Source organism: Arachis duranensis, chromosome 1 (assembly GCF_000817695.3).
Source record: "Arachis duranensis cultivar V14167 chromosome 1, aradu.V14167.gnm2.J7QH, whole genome shotgun sequence".
In the NCBI taxonomy this organism is placed as follows: domain Eukaryota; kingdom Viridiplantae; phylum Streptophyta; class Magnoliopsida; order Fabales; family Fabaceae; genus Arachis; species Arachis duranensis.
In genome coordinates, this window is record NC_029772.3 from 21020093 (window position 1) to 21031284 (window position 11192).

The following is an 11192-nucleotide window of genomic DNA, read 5'->3' on the forward strand; positions in this document are numbered from 1 at the left end:
GAAGAGACATTGAGGAGCTCAAGCACTCCATAAGATCTTCAAGAGGAAGAACAAGCCGCCATCTCTAAGGTGGACCCGTTCTTTAATCTCCTTGTTCTTTATTTTCTATTTTTCGAATTTTTATGCTTATGTTTATCTATGTTTGTGTCTTATTACATGATCATTAGTATCTTAGTGTCTATGCCTTAAAGCTATGAATGTCCTATGAATCCATCACCTTTCCTAAAATGAAAAATGTTTTTATTATAAAAGAACAAGAAGTACAAGATTTCGAATTTATCTCTGAAACTAGTTGAATTAGTTTGATGTGGTGACAATACTTTTTGTTTTCTGAATGAATGCTTGAACAGTGCATATGTCTTTTGAATTTGTTGTTTAAAGAATGTTAAATTTGTTGGCTCTTGAAAGAATGATGGAAAAGGAGAAATGTTGTTGAGGATCTAAAAATTCATCAAATTGATTCTTGAAGTAAGAAAAAGCAAAAAAAAAAAAAAGAGAAGAAGAACAAGCAAGCAGAAAAAGCCAATAGCCCTTTAAACCAAAAGGCAAGGGTAGAAATAAAAATTGATCCAAGGCAAAAAGAGTGTGCTTAAGAACCTTGGACACCTCTAATTGGGGACTCTAGCAAAGCTGAGTCACAATCTAAAAAGGTTCACCCAGTTATGTGTCTGTGGCATGTATGTATCCGGTGGTAATACTGGAAGACAGAGTGCTTTAGGCCACAGCCAAGACTCATAAAGTAGCTATGTTCAAGAATCATCATACTTAACTAGGAGAATCAATAACACTATCTGAATTCTGAGTTCCTATATAGGCCAATCATTCTAAACTTCAAAGGATAAAGTGAGATGCCAAAACTGTTCAGAAGCAAAAAGCTATTAGTCCCGCTCATCTAATTGGAGCCAAGTTTCTTTGATATTTTGGAGTCTATAGTATATTCTCTTCTTTTTATTCTATTTTGATTTTCAGTTGCTTGGGGACAAGCAACAATTTAAGTTTGGTGTTGTGATGAGCGGATAATTTATACGCTTTTTGGCATTGCTTTTAGTATGTTTTTAGTATATTTTAGTTAGTTTTTATTACATTTTTATTAGTTTTTAGTTAAAATTCACTTTTCTGGGCTCTACTATGAGTTTGTGTATTTTTCTGTGATTTCAGGTATTTTCTGGCTGAAATTGAGGGACCTGAGCAAAAATCTGATTCAGAGGCTGAAAAGGACTGCAGATGCTGTTGGATTCTGACCTCCTTGCACTCGAAGTAGATTTTCTGGAGCTACAGAAGCCCAATTGGCACACTCTCAATTGAGTTGGAAATTAGACATCCTGGGCTTTCCAGCAATGTATAATAGTACATACTTTTCCCGAGATTTTATAGCCCAAACCGGCATTGCAAATCAACTTCAGAATTCCCGGCGTTTAACGCCGGAATTGGCACAGAAATTGGAGTTAAACGCCCAAACTGGCATAAAAGCTGGCGTTTAACTCCAGAAAAAGTCTCTACACATGAAAGCTTCAATGCTCAGCCCAAGCACACACCAAGTGGACCCCGGAAGTGGATTTTTACGTCATTTACTCATTTCTGTATACCCTAGGTTACTAGTTCACTATTAATAGGACCTTTTGACATTGTATCTCTACCGAATGACATTTTACACGTTTCTCATTGTATCTTCTACAGCATGAGTCTCTAAACCCCATGGTTGGGGGTGAGGAGCTCTGCTGTGTCTTGATGGATTAATGCAATTACTACTGTTTTTCATTCAATCACGCTTGCTTCTATTCTAAGATATCACTTGTTCCTAAACCTGATGAATGTGATGATCCGTGACACTCATCATCATTCTTACCTATGAACATGTGCCTGACAACCACATCCGTTCTACCTTAGATTAAGTAGATATCTCTTGGGTTCCTTAATCAGAATCTTCGTGGTATAAGCTCGAATTGATGGCGGCATTCAAGAGAATCCGAAAGGTCTAAACCTTGTCTGTGGTATTCTGAGTAGGATCCAAGGATTGAATGACTGTGATGAGCTTCAAACTCCTGAAGGCTGGGCATTAGTGACAGACGCAAAAGAATCACTGGATTCTATTCCAACCTGATTGAGAACCGACAGATGATTAGCCGTGCTGTGACAGAGCACGTTGAACATTTCCACTGAGAGGATGGGAGGTAGCCATTGACAACGGTGAAACTCTACATACAGCTTGCCATGGAAGGAGCCTTGCGTGCATGAAGAAGAAGACAGTAGGAAAGCAGAGATTCAGAAGATAGAGCATCTCCAGAACCTCAACCTGTTCTCCATTACTACAAAACAAGTACTTATTTCATGTTCTTTTACTTTTCACAATTAAATCTGATAATTATTGATATCCTGACTAAGAGTTACAAGATAACCATAGCTTGCTTCAAGCCGACAATCTCCGTGGGATCGGCCCTTACTCACGTAAGGTATTACTTGGACGACCCAGTGCACTTGCTGGTTAGTTGTGCGGAACTGCAAAAGTGTGATTGCAATTTCGTGCACCAGATAGCTCTATTACAGAGGTAGGTAGGGGCTCAGAACTTTATCCCTAATAGTGAACTTTCTTCTTGTGCTCTCATGGGTGAACTGCACATGCTCTAGAGATAGGATCCTGTTTACTGTGTGTGGAACGACTGAATTCTTAGTGAAGACAACTTTCATGCCAGGTGAGAGGTCTTCAGTGGGGATCTCCTTGTCCCTCCAGACTTTAGGTACCTTCTTCTTAGTACCTTTCTTCTCAGTGCTTGGTGATGGTTGCTCAACACCAAACTTAGGGTTGGTGTCCGAGGGCTCTGTAAAGCTCAGCACTGAGAGAGAAGGTTGAAACACTATGTGTTGCACAGTGGTACCAACTCTGTCAGAGGGAGACTGAGGGTTGGGTATCTTGAATAAGATACAATTCTCATGTAGTCTCAAGACTAGCTCTCCTCTTTTCAGATCAATAATGGCCTTAGCAGTGGCTAGGAAAGGCCTTCCAAGCATGATGGATTCATCTCTATCCTCCCCATTGTCTAGGATTACGAAGTCAGCAGGGATGTAAAGGTCTTCAACCTTCACTAAGACATTTTCCACCATGCCATATGCCCTTTTCAGGGACTTATTTGCCATCTCTAATGAGATCTTGGAACGCTGCACCTCTAGAATTCCTAGCCTCTTCATTACGGATAGAGGCATCAGATTGATGCTTGAGCCAAGGTCACATAGTGCCTTATCAAAGGTGATGGTCCCTATAGTACAAGGAATCAGGAAGCTTCCGGGACCTGGCAGCTTCTGAGGAAGCTTCTTTTGAACCAAGGTACTGCACTCCTTGGCTAGTACCACAGGCTCTCTTCCTCCTCCAATGCCTCTGGATGAGAGGAGTCGGCCTTCAATTTCCTGAGGATGGCCAAGTACCGAGCAATCTGCTCTTCCTTGGACTTCTCATCCTCTTCTGAAGAAGACTATTCCTCAGGTTCCTCTCTCAACAAAGGGGCGTGCAAGGTAACATTATCAGTCTTCTCATGAGCTCTGATTTCCTTAAGCTCCTCAATGGCAGGCTCCTCATTGACTTCGATCACAACCTCCACCATGAGGGCCTTGTACTATTCCTTTGGATTCACCCCGGTGTTGCTTGGAAGAGTGTTGGAAGGGATCTCTGGGATCCTTTTATCCTCTTTTTGTCTGAAGGTTTGTACTTCCACCCTTAGCTTGCTTAGCTTCTGAGGTGGAAATAACTTGGTCAAGAACCCATTGACCACCTTCTCCCAAGTGTCTAGGCTTTTCTTAGATTGAGAATCCAGCCATAGCCTTGCTCTGTCTCTTACTACAAAGGGGAAGAGCATGAGCTTGTAGACTTCTAGATTCACTCCATTAGTCTTGACAGTGTCACATATCTGCAGAAAGTTAGATAGGAACTTGTTTGGATCTTCCTGTTAAAGTCCATAGAACTGGCAGTTCTGTTGTACCAGAGTGACTAGTTGAGGCTTCAACTCAAAATTGTTGGCCCCAATAGCAGGAACGGAGATGCTGCACCCATAGAAGTCAGAATTGGGTGCAGTGTAAGATCCTAGGACTTTTCTTGCGTCATGCCCATTATCTTGATTAGCTGCCATTGTTGTTTCTTCTGCTTCTTGTTCTATAGCTCCTGTAAGATTTCTTACGGCTCTGCTAGCCTGAGCTTGTTGTAGACGCCTCCTTAGAGTCCTTTCAGGTTCAGGTTCTGGATCAAAGAGATGTTCTTTATCCCTACTCCTATTCATAAACAAGAAGAGAAAAGGAAAGGTGTCTTTATGTTAGAGTATAGAGGTCCTTGTTAGAGAATAAGAAGAAGAGAAAAAAAGGAAAGATGCTTTTTAATTTAAAAAGAATTTTCGAAGGGAAATAAGAAGCTTTTCGAAAATAAAAGAGAGAAAAGAAGAAGAGGTTTTTCGAAAAAGAAGAGAGAAGAAAGCGTTAAAGATTTTCCAAAATAGAAGAGAGAGGGAAGAATTAGAAAGAATCAAACTTTTTAAAATTAAAATGAAACAAACATGTAACTAACTAAGAAAGAATTGAAAATAAAATAAAAGTTCTGAAAAATATTTGATTTTTGAAAATATTTAAAATTTTAGAAAGTAAGAAGTTTGAAAAGAATCTTTGAAATTTAAAAATTAAAAAGAGAAAGTTAAAAGAGAGAAACAAGATAAGATAATATTTTGAAATTTAAGACAAAAGATTTGATTTTAAAAAGTTTTGATGTTAAAGGGAGAAAGTTAAAGAAAGATTTTAAATTTGAAAATTTGAAAAAGTCAAGAAGAAGGGAAATAAGATAATATAAGATTTTAAAAATTAGAAGATTTTAAAATTCAAATTAAAAAGAAAAGATAAGATAGCAACTTTTGAAAATTTAAGAAAAAGATAAAAGAATTGAAAAGATAGAAAAGATAAACAAGAAAAGCAAGATTATTAATTAAGACACCAAACTTAAAATTTTAAAACCAATGAGAAAAAATTTTGAAATTAATTTTAAAAATTAAAGACATAAATTTTTGAAAAACCAAAAAGGACAAATACTAAAGGACACCAAACTTAAAGATTTTAAAAATCAAAGACACTAATTTTCAAAAACGTTGAAAGAAAAACACGAAAAGACACCAATATTGAAAATTTTGAAATCAAACAAGAAAATAGCAAGAATAGTTCGAACACTAAGGGAAAAAAACAAGAACAATTTTCAAAAATTGATAAAAGAAATGAAAACCAAAGGGACACCAAACTTAAAAATTAACACAAGACTCAAACAAAAGAAAAATATGACTAAAGATGAAGATATTTTTTTAAGAATTTTTTAAAATTAACAAGAAAAGAAAATAAAAGAAAACTAGTAAAAAGTACCTGATCTAAGAAGCAAGACAACTGTTAGTTTGTCAATCACAAACAATCCCTGGCAACGGCGTCAAAAACTTGATGCGCAAATTTGTGACTCATACAACTAAACCGGCAAGTGCACCGGGTCGTCCAAGTAATACCTCAGGGGAGTAAAGGTCGAATCCCATGAGGATTGCTGGATTGAGCAAGCTATGGTTATCTTGCAGATCTTAGTTATGTGAATAGAAAGATAGTTGTTGTTTGTAGTAGGGGCATAAACAAGCAATAATAATAACACTTAGAAACAGTAATAAAAGACCAGTTAAGGCTTCGGAGAAGCTTCTTCTTCTGGATTAACATGTCATACTCACTATTCCAATGATGAATGATTCCTTCAATGGCAAGGCTGTAAGTGATTAAGCCATTGGTCGTGGTCATTAATCTTCTTAGGTCCAAACTAAACACTCGAACAGGCTAGATCAATCTGGGAGAGGGTGAAGCACACGCAATTCAATCTCTTGATGATCCTACTCAAAACGCCACTGACGAACAGACTTCTGCCAGTAAAGAATTTCATAGAAATAATCACGTTGTAAGTATAGCATCTAAACTAACAGAAAATCTTTTCGTACAAAAGTTTGGTTGTCACAAGTAACAAAATCCAATAAAATTTATAACCGAAGTATTGAAACCTCGGGTCGTCTTTCAAGGAATTGCAGGGAAGTATGATTTATTATTGGTTATGGAAAAGGTATCTTTGTTTTGGATTTTTGAAATAGGGAACAAGGAAATAAATTAGCAATAAAGTAAATTAATTATCATGAGCACCTTGCAAGGTATAAGAATTGGAAATCTCATCCTAGTTATCCTTATCAGGTGTGATAAAAATTGTTTATTGCTCCCACTTAGTTAACCCTTACTAAATAAAGGAAAGTCAAGTGGACCAATCAACTTGATTCCTCAAGTCCTAGTCAACTCCTATAGAAAGACTAGCATTAGAGGGATCCAAATCAATCAGCAAATTCCAATTATCAATCACAAAGGAGTTTGATAACTCAAGTGTCACCAATTACTCAACCAAAGCCAAGAGGAAAAAAATCCAAATTATTTATATCATAAATAAAAGAAAGCAATCATAAATCTGAAATACCTCAAATTATATTAAATATAAAATCAAATCTAACATGAGAATTCATAAATCAAGGTAATAGAATAAATAAAAATAGAAGAGAAACCAAAGTAAAAGAACATTGAACCTGGAATGAAGAAGAAGTAAACATAACCTAAGAGAAATCCTAAATCCTAAAAACTAAGAGAGAGGAGAGAGCCCCTCTCTCTCAGAAAAACTACATCTAAAACCTAAATTGTGTATATTGAATGTTGTGTTAATGAATGGATGCATTCTCATACTTTATAGCCTCTAATCTGTGTTTTTTGGGCTTGGATTTGGGCCAAAAAGGAGTCCAGAAATCGCTGGAGACGTTTTCTGCAATTTTTTGCATGTGGCGTTCGTCACGCGTGCGCGTCATTTGGAAGTTTTCCTTGTCACGCGTATGCGTCAGTCACGCGTACGCGTCGCTCGTGCTTTGCGCTAGACATGCGTTCGCGTCGTCCACGCGTGCGCGTCGCTGCCATTTTCTTCAAAACTTCATTTTTGTGTGTTCCTTCCACTTTTGCATGTTTCCTTTCTGTTCTCTAAGCCATTCCTGCCCTATAAAGCCTGAAAATACTCAATACACGGATCACAGCATCGAATGGTAATAAAGGATAATTAAAATTGATAACTTTATAGTCTAGGAAACATATTTTCACATATACTAAGGAATAAGGAAGGAATTGTAAAACCATGCAATTTATATGAATAAGTGAGCAAAGACTTGATAGAAACCACTCAATTGAGCATAATATAAATCATAAAATAGTGGTTTATCAGCCACAGACAAGGTTGGATCTTCCGGATCAGAGAATGACGCTCTATGATTCTAGCCCTTAGAGCCACAAGAACCTCAATTACCCCTGACTAACAAGGTTTTATGTCACATACCCCAATTAGGCCAGATAACTTGTTGGAACCTATAATTCATTCTCAAGCTGTAGCTCAATACTATACGAGTTAGGAATCACAAGAAACTCATGTAGAATCAAAATTCATAAGGATAAAGAACTACAATGCATCATAGAATAGAGTCAAACATAGATTGAAGTAGAAAAGTAATTGCATTAATCCATAGGAATCAGCAGAGCTCCTAACATTAACCTAGGAGGTCTAATTGCTCATATTGTATAGAGAATAACATGTGTTATATTCTGAGGTCTTGAAGATCAAAAGTCTTGTGATCTTCGCCTATATATACTAATCTAATAATTAAAAATTACAAAAGTGAAATAAACAAAACAGAAAGGTGCAAAAATCCACTTCTGGGCCCACTTGGTGAGTGTTTGGGCTGAGCTTGGCTTCTAACTTGAAAGAGTGGGCATTGGACACCCAATAGGGAGTATCCATGCTGCTTCCTTGCTCCTCTTGTAGCGTTGAATTCCAGGTTTAGGCGTTCAACACCAGCCTTGGTCCTCTTGGGGGCGTTGGACGCCCACTAGGGGGTAGTTTGGGCATTCAACGCCCGTTTTGGGCTATCCAATTCAAAGAAAAGTATAGACCATTATATATTGATGCAAATCCCTGGAAGCTACTTTCCAAAGCCATTAAGAACGTGTCATTTGGACCTTTGTAGCTCCAGAAATGCTCGTTTGAATGCATAGAGGTCATAATCTGACAGCATCTGCTATGCTTTCCTTGCCTCTGAATCAGACTTTGCCAAAAATTGCCAAATTCACCCAAAATTTATCTAAAATCATAGGAAAAACACAAAAGCTCAAAGTAGCATCCAAAAAGTGAATTTTGCAATAAAACTTACTAAAACATAATAAAACTTATCAAAATATACTGAAAACACTAAGAAATTGACATAAAAAAGTGTATAAAATATCCGTTCATCAAGACCCAACCTCTTTAAAGAGGTCGAACAATGATCTAGAGGCCGAGCTCAATCCAGTGTAACTGCTTCCATAAAGTCTCTCCTCAACTCTATCTCATCTAGAAGGTAGATCCCAGCAAACTCCCAAGATAAATGGAATGTCAGAAAAGATAAAACTACTCCAACAAAGATGGTTATCTACTTTACTATAAATACGTTGGCACCTCCTAGGTATAAGACATGTTCTAATCTACTAAAAACCTGCTCAAAGCCCTTGATAACTTAAGCATCGGAGTCTCTTGCAGGTACCAGCCCCCACTCCTCACGAGGAACTCGGACATACGGCATCTCGGCACATCAAGTCAGACGCTACCATACTAGGGGACCTGAACCTCACGTTCAGGCCCAAATCACCATTTCAGGTAACTTTCGGAACATTGGTGCCATTGTCAGAGACTTGGATTTCATCCTCTGACAAATGATGGGCCACGAGCTCAGAGACGGCTATACGGCATCTAAGTCTGAACCAGAAGACTAGCCAGAGGACCAAACCCTCTTACTTCTCCTCCTCACCACATCATGGCCCCCATGGGGAAGGAACCTCAGGAAATTCTCAAACAAAAAGGATTCAGTCTGAGGTCCACCATCTTGAGGCAGAGGATCCACCTCATGTGACTGAGATCCTGGATCTCGTCCATGGTCAAGGGGATCAATCGCAACAACTCGAACACGAGGCTGAACGACAATGGAAAGCAGAACAGGAGTTGTGAAAAGAAGTAAGGCGCCGAAAGGAATTAGAAGACAAGTTACGAAAACTAGAAGCTGATATATAAAGAAGAGATCATGAGGGCTAAAGTTTCTTGAAACTTCTAATCACCCGACATGGATCTCTATGACGGAACGTCCGATCCAAGTCACAATCTCAGCAACTTTAGAGCTGAATGTACCTGGCTGACGCTTTTGATGTGACTCATTGCAAAGCCTTCCCAACTAGTTTAACGAATGCTGCCATGAAATGGTTTGATGGCTTGCCCCCAAGTCGGTCACTAGTTTTGATGACTTGGCTAGAAAGTTGCTGACCAGATTCTACATTCAGAAAGACAAAACAAAGCATGACCCGAGCCTGCTAAGAGTAAAGCAAGAGGTCAGGATAAGCCTCCGTGACTACATGGAAAGATTTAGCAAGGCTTGCCTAGAGATTCAGAGCCTACCAACTGAAGCAGTAATAATGGGTTCGGTCAATGGCCTAAAAGAAGGATCGTTCTCCCAGTCCATATCTAAGCAACATCCATCCTCTCTGAATGAAGTACAAGAAAGGGTAAAAAAATACATCAACATGAAAGAAAACTCTCGACTCAGAGAACCTTTCCCGCAAGCCAACTTACCCTACTATCAAAGTCAGGACAAAGAAAGAAAACCCAGGAAAAAAGAAGAGCAACATGTGGAAAAGCCTTGAAAATATCACAACTACACCCCTCTAATGGTTTTTCTAGTCGATGTTTACCGAGAGATATGTCATACAGAGAAGCTTTCACCTCCTCGACTGATTAAGCACAAAAAAGTTGGAAGTCAGACAGAATATTGTGAGTACCACAAGCTATACGGGCACTCCACTATTAAATGACACGATCTCAAGAATGTCATCAAAATGTTAGCTAGGGAAGGCCGACTTGATAGATACCTGGCAGACAAGTCAGACGACTCGAGGAAGAGAAGATGGGATGAAAAAGGAGGACGAACAGAACGCCCTTCTCAGACCCCTGAACGACATATGCATATGATCAATGGTGGATTTGCGGGAGGAGGAATATCAAAATCCTCGCAAAAATGCCACCTCAAGGAGGTATGTGAAGTCAAGCAGGACAATCGATCACTCGAATTACTGACCATTTCTTTCACTAAAGAAGACGCTCAAGGAATAATACCCAGGCACGATGACTGATGAGCGGATATTTTATACGCTTTTTGGGGGTAATTTCATGTAGTTTTTAGTATATTTTAGTTAGTTTTTAGTATATTTTTATTAGTTTTTAGGCAAAATTCATATTTCTGGACTTTACTATGAGTTCGTGTGTTTTTCTGTGATTTCAGGTATTTTCTGGCTGAAATTGAGGGAGCTGAGCAAAAATCTGATTCAGGCTGAAAAAGGACTGCTGATGTTGTTGGATTCTGATCTCTCTGCACTCGAAATATATTTTTTGGAGCTACAGGAGTCCAATTGGCATGCTATCAATTGTGTTGAAAAGTAGACATCCAGGGCTTTCCAGAAATATATAATAGTTTATACTTTGCTCGAAGATAAACGACGTAAACTGACGTTTAACGCCAGTTCCATGTTCCATTCTGGCGTTAAACGCCTGAAATAGGTTGCAAATTGGAGTTAAACGCCCAAAACAGGTTACATCCTGACATTTAACTTCAGAAACAGCCCAGGCACGTGAAAAGCTCAAGTCTCAGCCCCAACACACACCAAGTGGGCCCCAGAAGTGGATTTCTGCACTATCTATCTTAGTTTACTCATTTTCTGTAAACCTAGGTTACTAGTTTAGTATTTAAACAACTTTTAGAGATTTATTCTAGACCTCATGACATTTTAGATCTGAACTTTGTACTCTTTGATGGCATTAATCTCTAAACTCCATTGTTGGGGGTGAGGAGCTTTGCTGTGTCTCGATGGATTAATGCAATTATTTTTGTTTTCTATTCAAACACGCTTGTTTCTATCTAAGATATTCATTCGCACTTCAATATGATGAATATGATGATCCGTGACACTCATCACCATTCTCAATCTATGAACACGTGCCTGACAACCACCTCTGTTCTACCTTAGATTAAATGAGTATCTATTGGATTCCTTAATCAGAGTCT